Source organism: Monodelphis domestica, chromosome 1 (assembly GCF_027887165.1).
Source record: "Monodelphis domestica isolate mMonDom1 chromosome 1, mMonDom1.pri, whole genome shotgun sequence".
Lineage (NCBI taxonomy): Eukaryota > Metazoa > Chordata > Mammalia > Didelphimorphia > Didelphidae > Monodelphis > Monodelphis domestica.
Window position 1 is genome coordinate 200,141,196 of NC_077227.1, and position 24,331 is coordinate 200,165,526.

At 35.3% G+C, this 24,331-nt stretch overlaps 1 long non-coding RNA gene across 1 annotated transcript; it reads left to right on the top strand.

Annotated features, from left to right (window-relative positions):
- Positions 1-1,650: 1,650 nt before the first annotated feature.
- On the top strand, positions 1,651-11,627 carry LOC130456279 (uncharacterized). Its single transcript, XR_008914893.1, has 2 exons — positions 1,651-1,780; positions 10,979-11,627. It is a non-coding gene; the product is annotated as an uncharacterized LOC130456279 (long non-coding RNA).
- The last annotated feature ends 12,704 nt before the right edge of the window (positions 11,628-24,331 follow it).

Below are 24,331 nucleotides of genomic sequence, written 5' to 3' on the forward strand. Positions count from 1 at the left end.
GAACATAATCAATATTGAAGGTCTAACTAGAGCCATGATACAGTTTCTTTCTGATACTTTTAAGTAAGTCTCCCTTAAAGTCCTTATCTTCTTCTCCATAGAGCCATCCTACTGATTAATTTGCATTTAGTCTTAAACAATATGTCCTAGGTTCTGATTCTTTTATTTTGAAGTCTTTTTTTACCCCTCAAAGCAAGGGGGGAAAGAGAAGAGAGGACAACTGCAGCATATCAGAATCCAATTAAAGAAACATCATTCATACAGCTAGAAAAAGTCTGAGGCCAGATCTGAACCCAGGACCTCATGTCTGGCTCTCAATCCACTGAGCTACCTACCTGCCCCTGACTCTTATTTTCTAGTTGTTTTATCTTTTTTCTTTCACTGGCTCTTCATCCTATTATATCAACCATTAACATGGTTATTTTCTAAGGCTTTTTCCCTTGGATATCTCATGAACTCTTAAAGCTTCTATATAAACAATTTTCAGATTTGATACTGATATATATTCTGAGATCTTCATATATCTCCTTAATTGTCCATAAGACATCTCCACCTGAAGTCACACAGGAAGTTAAAATTCAAAATGTCCAAAACAGAGTTTATTTTTTCCTCCTGATTTTCTATTTCTGTCTATGGCACAATAATGCCTCTGTTCTATCTGGTCAAAACCTAAGTATTATTACTGATTTCTCCCTTTCACTATATTATTTTCCAAATAATACAGATCCCTATTCTGTAATATCTCTTTCATCTATCTTAATCCATATTACCACTTACTAAGATTATCACAATATCTTTTTGTGATTTCTGGTGGATACAGAAAGTTATGTTATTTGAATTACCTTTCTTTTATTTTGAAGGTCTTTCTCCTATTTGTTAGCAGAATTTGTTGTTTGTTATTTGAATTGTTATTTTTAGCCATTATTGTCATATTTTGCAACATAATTTTTTGCTTGTTTATTTTCTTGATAGTATCTATGGATCCTTTTGGTTATCCCATTGTTTTCTGTGATCCTCAATTGAGCAGAGTTTTCTTGTATTTTCTTTTACATTATTTTGTTCAGGCTTTTTTGACTTTTGTTCTTGAGGAAGACATATTGTCCTTAAATTATCACTATTTGGTCTGTCCTCTAGAACAGTATCTTTTGTTTCTATAAAGGTCATATTTTCTTTGAATGTTACTGAATTTTGTTTCTCTTTTTCTAATTGTCCTTTGTTTCTAAGTATTTGTAGTGTTCCATAATTAGTTTCTTACCTCTTCAAAAAAGGGGGGAGTTACATCTCTTTCATTTACGGATAAGCTTGACCATTTAATGTGTTTTCATATGCATTAATCAATTTGTGTCACTCCTTTGTTCAAAAATCCCATGATTAGTCCCTATTATCTAATTGTACATTTAGTCCATCTTCTGCCAGTGTAGGTTGTCATCTTGATCACTAAGATAATTTTTAAGTAGAAATTCTATATCCTCTCTTCAACTTCCCATGACAAAATCCAATGGTATGATTTCTATATCTAATGCACAGTTTACCACCTTTGGAAAAATGACTTCGATCGCTACAAGCATGATTGGCTTATCAACTTATCTTGTAACAAAAGCTTTTGGGGGCTCAGGACCATATGCCATCTGAGGAGAAGAGAATGTCAACACCTTCTAATTATGAAATGTTCTAGAACTATGGAGTGTGATCATTATAACATCACTATTGTGACAATGGCACCAGAAAACAGTTCTCATTGTCTTTCTTTGGACTAACATCCATCTAAAGGTGCACAGCAGTAAGTCATAAAATCATAGAATTTAAAAGTTGAAAAGTACCTCTAAAACTACTAGTCTAACCTATACTTACACAGGAATTCGACTAATCAACATTTCCAGATAAGTGATTAACCTGTGACTACTCAAAGACTTGTGGTGAGGGAGGAATCATCTCTTGAGGGAAGCCATTTCACTTTCACTCATCTCTAACTGTTCAAAATTTATTCCTTATGTTAATTTAAACTTGTCTTCATTTGGTTTCTACTTGTGTAAAAGTGGGTTCTTCTAGATTAGGGGCTCTTAAACTTTTATTTATTCATTTATTCATATGCCCACTTATTTACTTATCTATTTTAAACATTTATTGTTATTTATCATCCTTTCATTTATGTTAATCTATACCTCTATAGTTATCTGTCTATCTGTTTCTGTTTCTGTCTCTGTCTCTGTCTCTGTCTCTCTCTGCCTCTCTCTGTCTTTCTGTCTCTGTCTGTCTCTCTGCCTCTCTCATTTAGACTTAGTTTCTATATTGTACCCAAGCTGGAATTTCAGGAGATTTTATTCATGGATCTAGGTGCATTATTGATCAGCATCAGTTTTGACTGCCTCCCTTTCAAATATTGTGTGTGAAAAAGCAACAATTTCCTGAAGCCAGAGGAAGTGACTGGAAACCCACATCCTACCATGCATGAACTAAGTATCACTAAGTACCACCCTTCCTAGGTGGGTCTCATTTCTTCTAGCAATGGTAGAGAGATGATAGAGGAGTGCTGGCTGGGCTTTGGAAATACTTAAGAATAGGGCTTCAAATTTGATTGTATCCTTGAGAGATTTCAGAGGGTTTTACACTCTTGTAGAATGTACAAGAAGTAGAAACTTCCTTTTCCTAAGGGAAAGAGACTGTTTTAACAGGCATATAAAATGGGTTCCTAATGAGGTCTCTTAGACATCAAATAGTCAGTAGGAAAACATACTTTGATGAGGTAAGTGTAAGGAGATCAGAAACACCCCTATTGAAGTTTCTTTTCAAGGCTATGCAGGTTGAAAACCTAAGGTCAAAACGTGCTCTGCCAGTCAAAATAATTGGAAAAAGAGTCTGGAGATCACAAAGGAGGAGTCCAACAGCCCCCGATAGAATTGGATTCATCAATCACTAATTAAGAACATCATTAATGGAAAAACAAAAGCAAACATTTATTCTTACTGTATTGTCCTCCTTCCTCCAAGATGTGTTATGCTATCTCTCTACCTTTACTTGCCTTTCCTGCTTAGTGGGAGAACTACAAAAAAACAAACAAACAAAAAACAGTGAATGGTTTGCCCTTTAAAGACGAAATGCTACATTTCCTACATCCATTTTTAAAAACTCAATATCTAGTCACTTTCATATAAGACATTATTAATTATAGTGTCTGATGACAAAAGGCAATCTCCCAGAATGATGTGCATTGACTTTCATAGCTATTTTCCAGTGACTACAAGCAGTAGTTATTATCCATTCAACTATACTAAAGTTCAAGGTATACCTGATTTGAGGTGAAACTTAAGCATTACTTATATAGGGGAAATTTCAGAGAATAACCATCCCATATTTAGTCATAATCAATAGGCCTCATATATGGAGTCAAGGGGACACAGGTTCAGATTCCACATCAAACACTTAGAAGCTGTGTGACTCTAAGTCCCTTAAATTCTATGTATCTCAGTTTATTAATCTGCAAAATGAAGGGATTGAATTTAATAATCTCTAGGGTACTTTTTATTTTAGATCTGTAAACCTATGTCTCTTTAGGGACTATTGATTTTCAGGAGCTCCCTATTAAATGCAATTACTTATTTAGAATTTTGCCAAGAAATCAACTTAAATAGTAATTCCTGTGATCCAGAAATTCCTTGGACTAAGGAGGTAAAAGATAAGATGAAACATTCCATAAGAAGAAAGGTCCTATATGCAAAAAAATGCTCATACAGCATTTTTGTAGCAGTAAAGGACAAGAAAAAAAGCTGATTTTTTTCAGTTGAGGAATATCTAAAGAAATTGCAGTATATGAATGTAATAGAATATTACTGGGCCATATAAAACAATGAATATGAAGAATTTGAAGAAGCATCAGAAGTTTTATGAACTGATACAATGTGAGGTAAGCAGAAACAGGAAAGTAACATACTTCATGGTGCTGACAATTAACTAAATGGAAAGAACAGAAGGGAAAAAATAAATATCATGCCATTTGCTATATGATACTATATAATATGACATTTACTATGCACCAGGCACAATGCTAATGCTTTATAAGTATTATCTCATTTGATCCTCACAACAGTCTTGGGATGTAAGGACTATTAGTATCTATATTTCATAGATGAAGAAACTGAAACAAGTGGGATTAAATGACTTGACCAGAGTCACACAGCTAGCCAGTTTCTGAGGTCAAATTTGAACTCATGTTTTTTTTTTTTCCTAACACCAGACCCGGCTCTCTATCCACTGCACCAAATTGAAAGTTATATAATTTTAATGACCACACTTTTTCAGGGATAAGAGTTTAAAAATTTATCCCATTACTTCCTTCTTTTTAGAGGCAAGGGACGATGCATATGTTACCAGATTCAATAAATAGTTTTCTCTTTTTACTCTCTTTACAAAATTACCAATTTATTACAAAGGTTATAGCATTCATGTATTCATATCCATTCATTCATACATACATTTTCATTGCAATTGTCTGGGTGGAAGAGAAGAAGAATTTTTTAGAAATGAAAATGATATAAAAACAAAAGATATCAAAACATTATTTTAATGTAGATTCTGCTCAAAGAATCACAGAATCTTGAAGGTAGAAAGGTGCTTATAACCCTTCTAATTCATCTCTGTTATTTTGCCATTGAGAAAACTAAGACTTAGAGCTAAGTTATGGGAAAGAAGCAGAATCCAAACCCAAGTTTTTTTTTTCTCTCTTTAATTCCAGTGCTCTTCTGCTAGACTACATGTATTTGGGAGAGTATCATAATTTAAGCATTTGTTAATCCCTAATGATTTTGCTACAAGTTAAATCTCATAGAAAAAATTAATAGGAACTGGTACATGGGATCAAAGTGAAAGAATAGAGGAATTGGGATAGGGAAAGAAAGCAGACAGTGTCATAGCCAGGGCATCACTTGGGGTCAGGAAGGCTTAGTTTGAAATCAAGTTTCATATACTTACTTGCTCTGTGACCCAGGACTGACTCCAGTGTTTTCCTTTATTAAATTAAAGGTTAGGTTTGATGGCTTCTAGTTTCCTTAATCATTCATCCTATGATCTCTAAGTAACTCATCCTATAATCTCTGATTGTATATAAGGAAGGAAAAGAAATATAGTCTTGGAGAAAAGGTCAGATGATGCCAAGGACAAATGATCTACTACAAAAATTGAACAATTTTGCTTAGGATATGGCTACCAGAAACTATTATATATATATATATATGAATCTCTCTCTCTCTCTCTCTCTCTCTCTCTCTCTCTCTCTCTCTCTCTCTCTCTCTCTATATATATATATATATATATATATATATATATATATATATATATATATATATATATATATATATATACATTTTGTGATTGATTTTATTAGCAGAAAAAATTCCCAGCAAAGAAACTCCCTTTACTAATGCAGAATGGCAATTGACATTTAATGCTTAGAGAATTGCCTAAGCTGCTGATAGAACAAACATATCTCAGGTCAAATAGTCACATATGTCAAAAGAAAGACTTGACTCTAGGTCTTTGTGACTCTAAAACCATCTCTGTTGTAAAAAGAATATGTCTTTTTTTGATCTTCTCATATATAAAAACAATTTATGTAACAGCAATAGACAATCACTAGGTTTCCCCCAAGTTGGAAAAGGAAATCACTTAAACTCCTTCAGGTTTTTTCCTTATTTCCTTTTACCTCAGACAGTGAGGAGAGAGAAAAGATGTCACCTGCTCTCACCACTCCGAGAGAGCATAACTGCCACAGCCCAACTGCCACAGAAAAACATTACCCCCCACTGTCAACATTTGAAATTGACACTCTAAGCTCTGCTTCAAATTCCAATTCTTTCTCAAGCCAGGTTCTCTACTTCTTATCTCTAAACTAATATAACAAGACTTAATTTCTAATATCATCCTTATGCTGTCTACTATGCCATAGTTAAAAATTATATTTCTGTAGTACTTAAATTTTGCAAAGTTTTACATGTGCTTCTTGTCTGAGCACCTTAGCAGCTAACCTTTCATAGAAGTCAAAAATAACCATTTATTTGCCTGTCAGGACTGACCAGATCTTGAAAGGAGATTCTGTCCTGGCAGGACATATATTAAAACCAGCTTTTGGGAGGGGGGGGGGCAGTTAGGTGGTTCAATGGTTAGAGAACCAGACCTAGAGATGGGAGGACTTAGTCTCAAATCCAGACTCAGACACTTCTCAGCTGTGTGACCCTGGGCAAGTCATTTAACACTCATTGCCTAGCCCTGACCACTTTTTTATCTTAGAAATGACACTAAAATGAAAGGTAAGGTGTTTTGTTTTTTTCCAAAAAGCCTCTGGCTTGGCCAAAAATTATGTCTCACTATTGAATTGTCTTGAGTGGGTCCTTCTGTCTGTTCAGAATATGGTACCTTCTTCAAACTGTTACAGCTACATGCTCAGAAAACTTCATCACACCATTTTGGATTCCTATTCAATTATTGCCACTACTTTCAAATACCTGGACTGACCAGCCCTTGACACCAATTTGTTCTCATTTTTCTACCAAAAGATATTTTTCTGCTTTTTGACTCTGACTTCTCTGATCTGACTAATAATTTGCACAGACACTTCCTTCTTTGGGAAGACATTCCATTTTCTCTCTCTCTTTTAGATTACTTTTTATTTCTATCTGTTGCTTTTACAGGACCTTCATTTCTTAACATAATCCTATTCCTTTCCACATCCTGTGAGATAACCCTTAAAGCAAAAAAAAAAAAACATAAGAAAATGGGGTGAAAAAAGTAGTTTAGGAAAATCAACTTAAATCATTGATCAGGATTGACAGTGTATTCAGTGTTCCATGTCCATAGAATTCCACCGTTACAAAGAAATGAGGTAGATTGGTTTAATATTTCAGAAAATAACTCATCAAGGTGAGGAAGGAAAACTTCAAATTTATTTTCCACTTGACATAGTCTCTATTGATATAGTAAAACTTGGGAAATGAAGTCTCCATATATGACAGATGGAACTCATCCAGATTTTTCTTTAATACACCCTCTCTCTCCTTGATGGTTGTATAGTCTGCTACCTAAGCAGACTGACTGATGGAGGTGGAACTAATCCAAGTTATAAGTCAAAAGCTTGCCCAGATGTAGTCTCGATTAAGCAGCTGCAATTGTACCTCAGAAGCTTAATAATTCTGATTCATTCAGTAACACTTTATTTTTAATGATGTTGAAAAGAATGATTCAGTTTTGAAGCTTTTAGTACTTTTCTGTGGGGAAGTGAATAGAGCTCATTTTAATTGCTCAAAAGGCAACTATCTTTCATTCTAGGGAATTTGTTTTCTAACAGCAACGTTGTACATGGGGTTTCTGAAAGAGAAAGATAAACTTTTCTATGGCTATTTGGGGGAAGGTAGGAAGGTAGCACAACGGGAAGAGCACTGGATCTAGATACAGAAAAACTCAAATGTCTTCTCAGATGCTTACTAGCTAGGTGATTCATTGAACCCTCTTTACCTCAGTTGCCTGACATATAAAATGTCAGGAAATGGCAAACTACTCTAGTATCTTTGCCAAGAAAACCCCTAGAAATCAGGTGTGACTAAAAATAACTAAACAACAACAAATGGCTATCTTAGCTTTTTTTCCCCTCCTCTGCTAACAGTAAGCAAATGAAAATAATATTGATGGTTCTATTATTTCAATCCAAACTGCCCTTGACCTTTTCCTTACAGGAAGTTACTATTGATTCACTTGAAGTGTTTTGATCTTTTAGGAGGATGGAAGAGTTGTGAGGAGAGAAGTAACTAGGGAGAGGCAAATGGACCTTTGCAAATGGGTGCCCAGACTTAGAATATGATAACATTTAGGGCATATTACTATACCAATGACATTATAGTACCTAGTAAGAAAGAATAATTAGTTGAAATTGGGAGCTGCCAAATCATACTAGTTTCTACTTCCTACTGCCTAGAAGTGTTTGAGGTTGTGTTTTAGGCTTCTTACTGCTGCTACTGTTGGTTTTTGTTGTCATTGTTGTTGGTAACAATGCTATTGTCTTCACTTCCTTTCTCTTATTATTGTTGAATTGATTGCTTCAGACACAAAAATTACTACTTATCACTGCTGGTATGTCTTACATAATACTTACCTCTAATAAACTATGACAGTTTATGAATCATCCTTAATATCTGATTAGTTTGGGGCTAATCACTGCTACTTCGTTCAGCCATGAAAGGTTGGAAATGAAACAATAGAAGAAATTCCTCCCTTTATTGTAGAGGTGGGCTTTTAAGGATGAGATTATTATATATATATGATCAGATATGCTTAATGTGTAGTCAGTTCTAATGAATGGCTTTTATCTATTTTAGATTTTTCTTGCAAGAGATGGCTTTAGTGGAGAAATAGATTAAGAAATAAATATCATGTTAAAACAAACTATTGACAAAGATACTATTTTTTTCAAGAGAAGTGAAACTGAAATCAATATTTAATTTTTTCAGAAAAAACAATAAAGATAATACTTTTTATTTTCCCTTTAATAATTCATCTTCTTCTACTACAACTCCCCTCTTAAGTAAAATAACAAAAGCAAATACCTCAGTACATATCTATATATTTCAGTAAAAAATTCCCATGAGTCATGTTGAAAAATCTTTGTCTCTTTCTCAAGTTTGTCACTTCTCTGTTAAGAAGTAAATGGTCAGAGATATGAAATGATCCAGACTTTCTAGAGAGCAAATTGTAATTACACTCAGAGAGTTATAAAACTCTCTTTATATATATATGTGTATATATATATATAATCTTTATTTTCCAAAGAGTTCAAGGAAAGAGGAAAAGAACCCATATGTTCCAAAATATTTATATCAGCTTTCTTTGTGGTAGCAAAGAATTAGAAACCAAGAGGATTCTTACCAATTGGGGAATGGCTGAACAAACTGTATATGATTGTGATGAACTGCTATTGGGCCATCAGAAATGATAAACAGATGGATTTAAAGAAAAATACCTGGAAGAAACATTATTAGATAATGAAAACTGAAACAAGTAGAAGAAGGAAAGCATACATAGCCACAGAACTAATCCTGGAAGAATAAACTGAGAATGTTACCTCCAAAAAGTTAATAGAAAGAAAGACATGGACATGCTGGCCCCCCTGACAATATCTTATGATATGTGGGGAAGGTGGAGAGGTGCTGGGACACTTTTGGATGGCATTCATTACATAGATATGAAGAAAAGTATGTTAAACAATATGGAAGATTTGTGATTGATTACATTTGTGTAGTATCTTTTTCTTTACATTAGGAAAAGCTTGTTTCATTTGATTTTGTAAACATTAAAAATAACAAAAAATACAGAAGTAAATAGTATTTTTCACCATCATTCTTTTGGACTCATGGATTATTACTGAATTGACAAATTCTCAAGTCTTTCAAAGTGATTTCTTTTTCCACAATGTTATTATTTTATAAATTGTTATATTCCAGGTTGTTTTGTTTGGCATTAGTTCAAAAATATATTTCCAGTTTCCTCTGAAATTGTTCATTTCAGCATTGTTTTTGTGGCACATGAGATTCTTTTAAGTTTATATGTTACAATTTGTAGAGCCATTTCCCAATAGAAGTACAATTCCATAGTTTCCAATTTTTGACTACCAATAAAAGAGCTTCTATAAATATTTTTGTATAAATGAATTATTTTCTTTAATTTCTTTGGAAAAGAGTCCCGGCAATAGTATAACTGTGTGAAATTGTATGCAGCATGGTGATTTGGGAGCATAGTTAAAAGCTATTTTTCAGAACAATTGTACTAATTCACAGATCCATCAATAATGCACTAGTGTACCTGTTTTCTCACAATTCTTCCAGCCTTTGTCATTTTCCTCTTTTGTTTTTGATTTAATAGAGGAAAGGGGAAGGAAAGGAATAAGTATTTATATAGTACCTAGCACAATGCTAAGTGCTTTTATAAGTATTATTTGATACAACAATCCTATGACATAGATACAATTATTATCCCTATTTTACAGTTGAAGATACGTGTGAGCTAAAACCTGTCAGCAGCGAATTGTTCTAATTTATTAGTGATTTAGAACATTTTTCAAATGATCAGTGATAGTTTGCATTTAATTTTTTAAACATCCTATTCATTTCCTTGGGTCATTTTTTTCCTATTGGGAATTATATCATAAATTTGAATCAGTCCCTTACACATCTTAGAAATTATATCTCAACCAGAAACATTTTATCCTGAGACCTTATTCCTATTTACCTGTATTCCTTCTAATTTTACTCTATTATATTTGGTTTTGAATAAAATTTTAATTTTAAATGATAAAAATGGCCCATTTTGTCTTTGTGCTTTTATCACTTGTTTAACCATGAACTCTTCCTCATCCATAGATCTGAAAGATATTTTTTTCCTTGCTCCTTTAATTTATGATGTTTATCTCTAAATGGTCTATTCATTTGAATTATTATCTTGTTATAAAATAGTCATCTAAATGTAATTTCTGTCAGATTAATATCCAATTTTCCCAGGTGTTTTTGTCAACTAATAAGTCCATTTCCCAGTAACTGGTATCCTTGGCCTTATCAAACACTATGCTAATAGATTTGTTTGCATCTATATGTTGTGTGTTTAATATGCTCCACTAGTTGACTACAATCTCTCTCTTTTTAAACCTAAACCAAATCATTTTATGATAATAGTATAGTTTGAGATATGGTATAAGTAGGAAACTAGTGTTCTGATAAAGTTCTTGTGAGAATTTCAGTTATCTGTCAGTGAATCAACAAGCATTTATCAAACACTTACTAGATGCCCTTGATTACTGTAAAGGGCACTACCATCTTCTCAATCAGCTAGGCTTACAACCGAGATATTAACCTCAACTTCCCACTCTCACCCTATATCTAATCTGCTGCCAAGACCTGTTTACATTATCCTTGTAACATCTCTCTAATATGCTCCCTTCTTTCCTCAGATACTGCCATCACCCTGGTGCAGACTATTGTCTGCACAAACTGGATTATTGCTAGTTGCTCTGACTATCATTGGTCTCTTCTTGCTCCAGTCCATTCTCCACTCAACTATCAAAGTGATTTTTCTAAAGCACCAGTCTGATCTCATCATTCTCCAGCCCCTTACTCCAACACAAGTCAAATAACTGCAGTGGCTCCCATGCCTTGGATGCTCTCCCTCTTCATTTCCTTCTACAATGGAACCAATATGTTCTAAGAAGCTTCTCAAAAGTCGAACATTGTGGTTAATTTGAAACCCCGTTATTCAGTAATTATTTCTTATACCAATATACAGAGGCATTTGAAAACTTTTCTTAGGCTTATCAAAGCTTCTAGCATCACTATTCTTGGACTTTGGGGCCATTATCAATAAAGAAATAGTGTTAATGAAGCAAAGAGAAGCACTGCTCTGATGCAGACTCTACTTGTTACAAATGAGAACAACAGAAAAAGACTGAAGCAGTGCTAATGTTTGGTGCCAAACAGTGTAATGACTCACTGATTTCTCAGAATGAGAACAAGTGATTAGCCGAACTGCTGACAGATTTTACACTGTTTGGGAAAGGGGTATTAATTTAGTGCATAATTAAAACTTTTTTATTTTGTTATTTTTTCTGCCTTAATTTTTCTCTTTGTATTACTAATTGTATATATTTGAATTTGTATGTGTTGAGTTCGTGTAAGATGAGGTCCTATTATACTGGCTTCCTTCTTTCATTCAAATCCTACCTAAATAAAACCTTCTACAGAAAGTCTTCCTGATCCCATTTAATTTTCATGCCTTCCCTTGCTTTACTATCTCTTTTTTTTGTTGTTGTTCATTCATTTTCAGCCATGTCTAACTCTTCATGACTCCATTAGGAATTTTCTTAGCAAAGATACTGGTGTAGCTTACCATTTCCTTCTCTAGCTCATTTTATACCTGAGGAAATTGAGGCAAACAGGGGTAAGTGACTTGCCCAGGATCAATAGATATTAAATGTCTGAGGCTAGGTTTGAACTAATGAAGAGAGTCTTCCTGAGTCCAGTCCCAATAATCTATCCACTGCAACACCCAACTTCCCTCACTTTACTAATATTTCTTGAATATATCTCATTTGTACCTATATATTTTTTTGCATGTTGACTCTTCCATTAGACTATTAGCTTAATGAGAACAGAAATTGTCTTTTGCCTTTTTGTTTGGTATACCTAGTGCTTAGCCCAGTTTACTGATTGACAAGGTACAGAATGAGGCATATATTTTCACTATGTTGAATTGTTTTGTTTCATTATACTTTTTTTTTGCTAGAAGGACAGACTTATAGGGTATTAAGTTAGGGGGTGTAAAATAAAATTGGCAAGATAAAATAAAATATTTAGATGGAAACTTGTGCAATATAAGTTCAAAACTGTTCAGATATGTTTGGTAGGGGGAATCAAAAGTATCTTCAGTGATAAAGTGAAGTTCAAATGTGAACTTCAGGGCCAAGCACAAGGATTCTAAAGAGGCTCTTGTTATAAACATAAAATATTTATTGAAATATATAAGGATAAAAAAGGATTTCTAATTCTAAGGGATTCTAAATCCACCCAAATAAACTCCCTGGTTCCTCAAGGATCCCCTTCTCTTGTGTTTCACAGGCTATACTATTCCTTCCTGATCTGACTAACCCAAATTTATACTATATAAATAAAACTACCACTATTATCCTCATAAATTTTAACTTTGCTTTCATATTATAAAATAGCAAAGGTTAGCTGGTTGAGTCTCAACGAGAATCAAGTTAGGACTCTGAGCCTTAACAGACTCAGAGTCCCAACCAAAGATCAGTCTTTTCTTTGGTCTTTTCAGAGTTTAATCAATTTATATAAACTGAAATAGATAGTCAATAGTGTTTCCTAAATTGGGAAAGGAAAACACTAAGTTCTTTCAGATCTTTCCCTCAGACAGAGAGAGAGGCAAAGATGTTGCCTCCTCCAGCCTTGAGAGCAAGTCCCTGAGTGTATCTCTGCCAACTGCCAGAGAACATAGAAAAATGGTTATAACTGTCACATCTGAAATTAACATGCTCTCAGCTCTGCTTTAAACTCCACTTCTTTCTCAAGCCAGCCACTCTAGTTTTTATCCCTAAATTAATAAAACAATACTTATTTTTCTAATATCATCCTTACAGGGGTCATGAAATTTTTTAAAAATGAATAAAACATCAAAACATATTTAAAGATTCAGAGAAGAAAACAAAAAGCTCAGAAAGTACACAAATGCCAATTTTGTTCTCATTATGTTCATGTATATTTAAAAGCAAACTGGCAGGAGTTCAGTTTAATATACAATCCTTTTTTGTTCTTTACTTAAGTATTCTGTTCATTTTTGTTTATGATGATTAATTTTATAACCCCAAAGAAGAAAATTTAAAGAGAAAAAAAAAACACAGCAAAGAATTTCAGAGCATCATATAAAATAAGTGAGACATGACTCTTAGATATGATCTGGAATAGATATTTGGAGTTAAGCATTCTAGGACAGCAATAATATGAGTGTGAGTTCAGAAGTGGAGAACATAAAGAGGGCAGCAAGTAGACTAATGTGGCTACATTATAGAGCCCTCATGGCATATATTCAGGGCAGATTTCAATCTCAGTAAAATGTTTGGCACATAGTAGACACACTTACCTCCCAGGATTGTTGTGAGGGTCAATGAGATACCAAATTTAAAGTGGTTTGCAAGCTTTAAAGGGCTATTTAAATGCTAATTAGTGCTGTTATTACTTTTAAATATTCTTTGATCAGTTGATGCATTACAAAGTATTTTCCTTACAACCATGTCTAAGTTAAAATTGTTTAAAATCTAGTAATGGATAGGATGATGTGTTGTGTTACTTTAGGATTCAAACCATGCAATCTGTTTTGTATAGATTAGATAGCTAATAGTGCCCAAAGGGTACAGTTCTACCTCAGATAATAAAAGCTGACATGGACATAGCACTCTATATTCATTTTCTTATTTGAAGCCTCATTATAATGCCCTGAACAAGGTACAATTTACATTATTTTCTTTGTTCATTTACAAATGGGGAAATTGAGCCTTAGAAAGGTTAATTAACTTGTCCATGGCCACAGAACTGGTAAATGTTAGATGTGAGTCTTAGTCATATTTTCCTGATGCCAGGGTTAGCAGTCTGCCTACAGTGTCATCTTTCCCCTCAAATTAGCTGCAGATTCAGGATTTACTCCCACAATGGGTAGATTGTCTAGAAGTTTAGGCTTAGTAGAAGAGAACTATATTCCAGGTTTGCCCCTAAAAATCACTTCTCTTCATGGAATTTCTTTACTAGAATTGATCTGGAGCTAGTTAGAGAGTCTTTGGATATACTTCAGGTCAGATGGGATTTCTTGCACCTATGCCAAGAGTGTATGAGCCCTGTGGCTAAGGCTTGGATAATGATGATGATGATGCTTTTAGGCTTGCCTAGCATTTCATATATTATGTCATTTGGTCCTTGTAACAACCCTGTTAAGTAGGTGATATTATTATCTCCACTATACAGATAAGGAAACGAAAGTTGACATAGGGTAAGTGATCCATTCAGAGAAACACATGGGTCTGTGGCAAGATTTGAACTCAATTCTTTCTGACATATATTCTACCACTCTCTCCACTAAACTATTTAGCTATATATTAGGACTATATATTAGGATTAGGACAAGGTGAGAATATTGGGTAAATGACATTAAATTTTTTAGTTTTCATAATCTATTACCGACTACTACTACTACTCTTAGTGGTTTCACTGATTAGAATGTGATATTTTTCCTTTCTCACAGTAAATATTAAAGCAAGTCTCTATTTGGTCAATAACTCCATTGTGAGTGATGTAGGCTATAAGCAATACAAATAGATCTCCCACTAGGTGAATTCACATTAATAAAATTTGATATTTGCATAAAGAATTCTGAAAGAATCTCTCCAAATACCTATGTTAAATATTCTATACATCATTGCATTCTTCTCTCCACTCCTGCCTTACCTGGCAGTCCTCACTCTCCCTCACTAATGTCCCCTTCTGAAAAAAATTTTTTTTTAATCCTAAAAATAATCTCCTCCAAGTGAGAGCAGAAAAAAAAAAAGATGTAGGGAGAGGCCACCACCACTGCTAGATAGGGGCTTGGCTTGAGAGTAGCATCTAGACATGAGACTTTTTACCTACTCTGACCAGATGCTTATGTTTTTGCCTCATGTATTGATCATTTCTCCATATGTGTCCCCAGTACCATGTCAGACTCCCATATCTGCTTCTTGTGTTATTTCTCTCATGGGTTTCCGACCTCCTTGGCAGGTCCCAACCCTGTCTTCCTCCTCCTGCTCTAGCTTCTCTGTTGCCAGATCCCACATGTCCTTGAACAACATACTAGCCCCCTCCCTCCATAGGCTTGACCCCTTCCCTACACCCTATGTCCCTTGGCAAAAGCAAATTTATTTTATTTTTAAAAATAGCTTCACATGTAAATCTGTAGAACAGTCTATAAGTAAGAATTGTCCATATAAGGATTGAATCCGAGTGAATAGACTAGGGATTGAAGTGAGAGACAACTGGATTTGAATCCCACTTATGGCTGTCATCAGCTGTTTAATCATGGATAAGCCACCTACCTTTCTGATTCTCCATTTCCTAATTTCCTAACCATATAAGGTTGTTTTGAGGTTTAGATAAACTAGTGTAGCTAAAGTATTTTGCAAACTTAAAAAGGATCCGTAAATGTGAATGATGATGATGATGATGTGAATCATGCCTTTCCATCAGAATGACTTATAAAATCACAGAATCTAGAGTTTAAAGAGATACCAGAGGTCATTTAATTCAATAATTCATCCATCTCCACTTATAGGATCAATCCTTAAGTGATTTCAAATGCCAGGAAGCAATTAATTTACTTTCATCTGTGATCTGAATTAATTTTATTGATTATTTATTTAATACCTTCCACCTTAGAATCAGAACTGTATATTGCTCTATATTGGTTCCAATGCAAAAGAGTGGTCAGGGCTAGGCAATGGGGGTTAAATGACTTGTCTAGGGTTACTCAGCTATAAAATATCCAAGGGCAGATTTGAACCCAAGACCTCTTGGTTCTCAAGTTACTGAGCCCTCTATTGATTACTTGTTATAAAACAATATAGAATAGTGGGCTTCTCCAGAGTCAAAAAGGAGAATCTTTGCTGGGAAACTTCTTAACTGTATAATTGAGGTCAAGCGCTTAAACTCTCTAAGTCACTGTTCTCTTATCTTAGAAAAGGGGATCTGATAATAATCACACTCCCTTCCTACCCATTTATTAGAGTAAAAGCACTTTTCAAACCTAAAAATTTATAACTCTAAGTTTTGATTGTGTTAGGTCCCAGAGGAGATCCTGAGATGACATGGCCAAATTTCCTTTTCTCAAGAAGAAAGCAGATGGGGTATTATTTGTGAGGAACAATAAGTAGATGACCATAGCTGAATCATGAGGGGCATAGAGAGGATTAAGGAGTCAGACAACTGTAAAACTAGGAAAGGTCCAAGTTGTGAATCATTTTAAATATGAAATAGAATATTTTGTTTTTGTTCATGGAGATAATAGGCAGCCACTAGATCCCATCGAATAGGGGGATTCCAGGGTTAGAGATAAGCTTTAGAAAAGTCATTTTGGCAGAGGAGTAGAGGATGGATTAAAGTGTGGAGAGACTTGAGGCAGAGAGGATCTCAACCAGGGTACTGGCTTTGTGAGTGGAGAGAAGGAGATATGTACAAGAGATGTTATAATGGTAGATAGGATAAGAATTAGCAATAGAGTGAGTGCAAGTGAGGAGCTCATGCTAGCACCAAAGCTGTGAGACTGGGTAACTAAGATGTTGTAGTAGGAAATTTTTAAAAAGAAGAAGGATTGGAGAGAAATATGAGACCTGTTTCTGGATATGTTCAATTTGAGAAACCTATAGGACATCCAGTTCAAAATATCCAAAAGATAGTTTGCAATGTGAAATTGGGGGTCATGAGAGGTTATATATATACATATATGTTAATATATATATACATATATATATATATGGGAATAATTTTCATAGAGAGGCTACAAGAACCCATGGGAGCTAATGAGATCATCATCTGAGTTGGGCCTTGAAGGGTGGTTAGAATTTTAACAAATAGAGAGAAGAAAAGAAGAGGCAAGGAAGAATAATCTAAGCATATGGAATGACATAGCCAATGGATAGAAGAATGAAAAGTCAGATTGGCTGAAGCACGAGGCAAGGAGTAGAGTAAAGTTGAAAATGGTTTGAAAGAACCAGATAATCCAAGGCCTAGAATTGTCAGGTTCATTGGATTTTGTCCAATTCATAGTGAATAGTGTAATGACACAGCTGAGTACATATAATAGGAAGAGGAGACAATGGAGAGAAGTGGAGTGGACTTTGAATTTGGCATCAAGAAAATCTAGCTTTAAATTCTAGCTGTCTCTTATGTGATTTTTATTGTCACTTAAATTTTCTGTGCTCTAATTTTCTACTCTAGAAAATGTAGGCTTTGGACTCAGTGACTTCTCTAAGGTCCTTTTCTGTTCTAAGTTTAAGGTTCATTAATCTATATAGACCTATGTAACCATGGAATGCATAGATGACTTTCAAGTGGGAAGTATTTAGAAGTACAAGATCATTGGAGTCATCAAGGTAATAACGAAATTAATTAGACTGGTTGGTACGGACTTAATCTTTGAATGTGGGATTGCCCAGAGAATATGAATAAGTATCACAGTGGAAAGGTTTCAAGAAACTTCAGAAGTGTTATTTCCACTAATACAAGTTGTCATTTTCCCTTACTGTTATTTAGTTGTTTTTCAGCATCTGACTTCATGATCCCATTTGGGGTTTTCTTGGCACAGATTATTAAATGGTTTGCCATTTCTTCTTTCTCCAGCTAATTTTACAGAGGGGGAAACTGAGGAACACAGAGTTAAATGATTTTACCAAGTTCACATAGCTAGTTAGAATCTGAGGCCAGATTTGAATTCAGGAAGATGAGTCTTCATGACTCTACCTGGCACATCCATTGAACCACTTAACTGTCCTCCTTTACATGAATTTTTTCACTTGGTCTGCCAAGAGGAAGCTGTCCGGCCTAGGTAATTTGGAATAGACAGTCTGTAATTAAGCACTGTCCATGAAATTATGAACTCCAAGTAAGGATAATAGTTAAAATAGTTAAAAATTTAGTTTGATAAAAATAATAATGTTAAAAAAGAATTTTGGTCACTTTATATAAAATTAACTTCTTAAGTCAAAATGTTGTTTAGTAGCTCTACAGTAAGGTAGAGATATTAAAGTGGAAAATATAGGAAGGAGGTACAAAATATTGCCTAGCTAAAAATACCCTAAGTCCTAATCCTAGTGCCTTCAGATGGTGAATGTGAATCCAAATCCCCCCGGTCCAGGAGTTCCAACAACCAAAAACCAATGCTGAAGAGGCTGGACAGTCTCTCCTGCTAAGGAGGCAAGAGTCTCACCCAAGTAAGTGTTCCTCTTGAGCCCAAGTGTCCAATGCAGGAAGCCAAATCTTCATCAGAATCCAAAGTCCAGAACAGGAAGCCAAAATCCAAAGAGCCAAAAGACCCTGAAAACCACCAAGAACCTTTAGCACACACCAGGCCAAGACAACCAAGAATCCCATCAGAGCTCAAGTTTCTGAGGCTAAGAGCCCCCAAAAATGAAGAGCTAGAATAAAAGCCCCTGAATCTCTCTCAGTTTCCTGCTTATATACAGTTTTCTCCACCATCAGCTCTCCTCTCACATCTCAGGAAACAATTACAGCCTTTCAATTTGCCTAGCACTACCCAGGGGGGTAGGCAGTGCTTGTGGCCTGTTAGGGCATGAACTCTCTTTGTTAGTGACTTACTAAGTGTTAAGTAGGGGTACTTCAAGTTCCTGATTGGTTAACTTAGACTAAACAACGGGAGTAAAAATTCCTTTTCACAGAAACTCTAATGAGTTTCATCAGTAACTCATTAAATTAGAAAGACTCCATGGTTTTTTTTTCCAAGGTATGGAATTTTTTAGACTTGTGTGTGAATTTCAATAGATAAACTTAATAAAATCCAAATGACCTAAGACTGACAAACTTAATGGGAAAACTCTTCTCCTGTCCTGAAAATACTAGTGGATTCAGGAAAAGAGGAAAGATTTTGTTTTGCTTATATTTTCTGTAATCAAATGAAGGCTAGAACTGGGTTGCCTCTCTGCTCCTAGGAACAAAGCTGTGCAACTATTTCCATAATTTATTATTTTATCAGTATATAGCTAGGACCTATTCTCATTTTGGAATGCTCCTCTTTGCCCTGGATCTATGACCTAGACCTCAGGAATAAGTGAAAGAGCTAATGGGCCCCCATTCTTTCATCCATTGCCGGTGCAGGGATCCCCTGAGCTTTCTTTATGTTCCAGTAGTTTGGGTTCTGGTGCTATGTCTAGGTTTTCATTCTATCTATGGGAATGCATGCATGCTTCTGGTCAGGATCTACCCTAATGTCTATAGTCTCTGTCTCCCTATGCTGCACTGGACTGGAAAAATGGCTCACCATGATTTTTTCTTGCCTTTTCCAATAAGAATTCATTCTAGTGCATTTTCTAGGTCATTGGGGATGGAATACATTGGGCTATCTAGACAAAAATGCTTCCTCTCCATGTGCCATCTTGAATCTACCACCTTGTGTCACTTACTGAGAAAGGATGAGTCAGTATGAGCAGGTTAGGTATACAGACACAATCAGTGTCCTCCAATTGGTTGCTCTCTCCACTACATCACATTCACTCTTTACTTCTTCCCTTAAGAAATCTTAGTTTCCTTCAAAGCTCAGCTTGTGTCACTTTCCATAAGAAGCCTTTACTTATGCACTCCCCACTCCATCTGTAAATATCTTCTCCCTCTAAATTATTTTGCATTTACCTCTCTATCTGTTCTATATTTTACATGCTTACTTTCAAGCACATTGTGTTCCCTAATAGAATCTAAGGTCTTTGGGGTGGAAAGTGTTTCCTTTTTTGTCTTTGTATCTCCAACATTTAACACAGTGCCCAGTCCATAATAAGGGCTTGTCCTAGTTGTCAAGAGATGATAAAGGGCCATAAGTCCGTGACCCATAAGGTTGGATTAAAAGAATTGTAGGTTTTATCCTGGAAAAAAATACAGAGTAGGAACATGATGTGTTCAGGGGTTTGAAACACTGTTATGTGGAAGGGAAAACTGTCCATTTGACTCTGTAGGGCAATACCAATGGCACTGGGTAGAAATTGCAAATCAACAAATTTAGGCTCGATTTCTGGGAGGAAAGCAGATGGGCATAGTACCAGGTCTGAAGTCAGGAAGATTAAAAATCTAAGTGGAAATCTGGTCTCAGATAACTTACTAGCTTCGTGACCCTGGGCATGTCACTTAACCCTTTTTGCCTCTGTTTATTCATCTGGAAAATGAACTGGGGAAGGAAATAATAAACCACTCCAGTATTAAAGAATACCCCAAATTGGGCCATGAAGAGTCAGACACAATTGAAAAATGGCTGAGCAACAACAACTGGGGAAAAACAAACCAGAACAAAACAAAAAAATGTTCCTAATAATTGAAACAGCTCAAAAGTAGAAAGATTCAAATATTTGTTAAAACCCTTACCATCTGTCTTAAAATTAATTCTGTGTATTAGTTCCAAGGAGAAGAGCAATAAGGGCTAGGCAATAAGGGTTAAGTGACTTACCCAGGATCACATAGCTAGGAAGTGTTGAAGTCAAATCTGAACTCAGGACCTCCCATCTCTAGTCCATGTTCTCAATCCATTGAACCAACTAGCTGCTCCTCAAATGTTATAAATAAGCATTTTACATTCATTTTGTATCAGGGATTGGTTTTAGATGCTGATTGGATTAGATGGCCCCATCTAGCTCTTAAATTATGATTCACTGATTCTGATCAATGACACTCATATGCTGAATCTGGCAAAATTCCTCTGAGGTTGATTCTATATAACACACAAATACAGAAGGAGCTTATCAATTCATGAAATCCATGAATGCATGAACTTAAACATGCTTTTGGGTAAATTGGCCAAACCAACAAATTGTTTGGCATTAGTAGAAAACCTTAAAGCCCTTTAGTATAAAAGGTTCTTGAAAGGAGGTGCGACACTCTTGGTGGCTCCTTTCTACCTTCTAGAACAAATTCAAATTTAGTGGTTATTAACTGATGAGAAAGGTGGTAGGTGATGAAATGATAGTTTGAGTGTGTGTATTACCTTACTCTCACTTCAAGGGTTTCCATGATGAGAAGCTGTCACTCAATTCAAAAGGAAAATTATGAACCTGGACTACAGGAACTAGAGGAAATGAATTCTTTTGGGATTGGAAACACAAATATGTGGAACTGGAGACCCCTTTCCTGTACAAAAGACATAGCCAAGCAAGGAGCAAAACACTGTCTGTATATGCTGTCCATGCTGAGTTTGGAATGTGCAATTAAAAAAAAGACCTGCTCCTCCAACATCCCACATTTAAAAAAGGGGGGGGCAGGGAATCAACAGCTTTTTTGGAAGCCATGACCAGGGTGGCCCAAGCCATCTGCTGCAACATTGTTCCCCTCTATTCTGCCCTCAGGAATTAGACTTTTCAGCTCAGTGAACAAAGACCCAGGAGACAAAGACCTGGAGAGCTTCAGAGCACCAGGTGAATGCCCATGAATGGCAGTGTAGACATCTCTGGAAAGTCTGACTCAAATAAACAATAGGATTTGCCTGTCAGACCAATGAATGCCAGAGGAGGATCCTGGAAGGGAAAATTCAACTTGTATTGCACCTGTTCATCTTTATCATTTACCCATGAGAAGAATAATTTAAAATAATGATGAAGGTAAAAATAATGACAAATTCTGGCTGCATCTTTCCTGCTCACATTTCTGGGGACAAAAAAAAAAGAATTCAGAGAGGCAACTAAGTGGCTCAGTGGATTGAGAACCAGGCTTAGAGATGGGAAGTCTTGTGTTCATATATGGTCTCAGACATTTCTTAACTGAGTGACCCTGAGCAAGTCACTTAACCACCATTGCCTAACCATTACCACTGTCCTACCTTGGAACTAATATATAGTACAGATTCTAAGATGGAAGGTAAGATTTTTTAACCCAAGAATTCAGAAGCTTGCTTGATTTAAAAAAAATCTTTAAATAAATTCACGTAAAAAAGTAATAAATAAATAAAAAGTTCAAGTAACTTTACAAAGAAATCGTTGCTCTTTGGAATTTTCTAGCTTTGTTTGAGAGAGCAGAGCAAGAAGGTGGGGATTTGTTTAAGGTCATTTTTGTGGGCTTAGGACAGTCAGATCTTAGAAGTATATAGGGGCCTAGATGGGAGTCAGTCATGTGACTAGGACACAGAAGCCCTGAAATAAAAACAAGTAAGTTTCAGCACAATGCATCCACAAGATTTCAATGGCAAAAATACACTGACCTTAAATTGGTCAAACTCTCATCTATCCATACTTATTTCTACAGCTGGTTTTTCTATAACATTACTACAATAATCTTTTAAAGAATTAATGCGAAAAACTTTTTTACTTCTTACTGATTTTTCCCTTCCAAACTTTGCTTATTTTTCTTTCAGGTTGTGTTGTCAAGTGACAACACAACAATGAACTTATCCCCTACATCAAGAAACTTATATCTTAAGACTTAGTGACTCAGCTCAAGGCTCAAAGAACTAGTTTGCTGACTTGACCAAGGTCACACAATTTGTTAATGCTATCCAGGTTTTTGTGACTCCACTTGTGTTCCGCCACACCACTTGGCCCCTCAGTACGAATAATTGGTTAAACAAATGTAATTACAAAGTAGTTAACTAGCCACGTATAGTTGTGTTTTTTTTAAATAATTGTGTTGACTGAATTCCACCTTAGACTTATGAATTTCCCTGAATTAAAACAAAGAAAACAGAAACTCAATTGACTGAATTCAGTATGTAAGTCTCTTTGATTTCCCTTGTCTAACCCCAGTCCCATTTCCCACTCCACAAACATAATGGTCTGATTTCATTTTTTGCTATGCAAGTGGTTGTTGAAGCTCTCAAGGATCTCTCAAGGAAGTCTTAGCATTCTCCTTCTTAAAATTAGGTTACATTACTCTGAATACATGTTGTGCTTTCATTTTTATGTACCTGCTTTTATTAGCTCTCCCTGTGGGCCTCCATCATATACTAAAAAGAAGCTTATTGAGGGCAGAGACTTTTCATTTTTCTTTTTGTCTTTGTATCCTCATGACTAGCAAAGTGGTCAGTACTGAGAAGACAATTAACAAATGTGTTTTTTCTTTTTAATTAAATTGAATCAAGGTTGTGCAATCTGTTTTTTCTTCCACAATATTCCGTTCCCTGACCTCTGAATATTTTTTCAAGATGCCTTGTTCTAAATTCTTTTTATGGCTCCTTAATGTCATTGTAAAGATTCTCAACCAACTATATGGTATAAGTAGTATTGGTTTTTACATATGACAGATGCTATCACTTTCCATGTAATCCAGAGCAATTAATGGAACTAGATAGAAAAAGTGTATTTAATCCATGAACTGGTAGCAAACAGAGTAAAGAGATAGTATGCTGGACTTAAATTCAGGAAGGCTTGGCTTCTGGTCCCATCACTCATACTTAGTAGCTGTTTGACCATGAATGAGTCTCACTATCTCAAAATCATGTCCATAATCTTCCCATATCAGGGACCCACTCTATGAATGCTATAGTTCCTTTGAATATTTGTAGGAATAAACTACCTTATTTTATTCCGCCCAGCAGTCTGGCCTCAGGTTTCAAATCTATATGATGGGAATAACATTACCAGAGTTATTTATCCGCCCACCCAGATTCTTGTCAGGATGATCAAATGAGAGAATATACTATTGGAGAATGAATGACTTTGTTCAGTTCCCCATTCAGTTCCTAATACATCTTTGTTTTTCTTACCCCATATGACTCCTAGAGGACTTTTTATGAGCACTAGTGGAATTGTAAAGGAAATTGTCCAAGCATTGGAGTTAGAAAACATCTAAAATATCTAGGTCAAACCCTACTTTAAGAATGAACCCCCTGGACATCATGGACAAGTGATCATCCAGGTTGTCCTTGAACAGCTCTACTACAACATATTAATAGATTAGTGATTGAACTGAGAAGAGTATAGTTTCCAGTTATGCAGATTACAAGCCATATTTCAAATAGAGTAACCTAAAATTCAGGTGGATTTGTTCATTGATTGAGTTTTGACTGCCACTGCTGACCCATA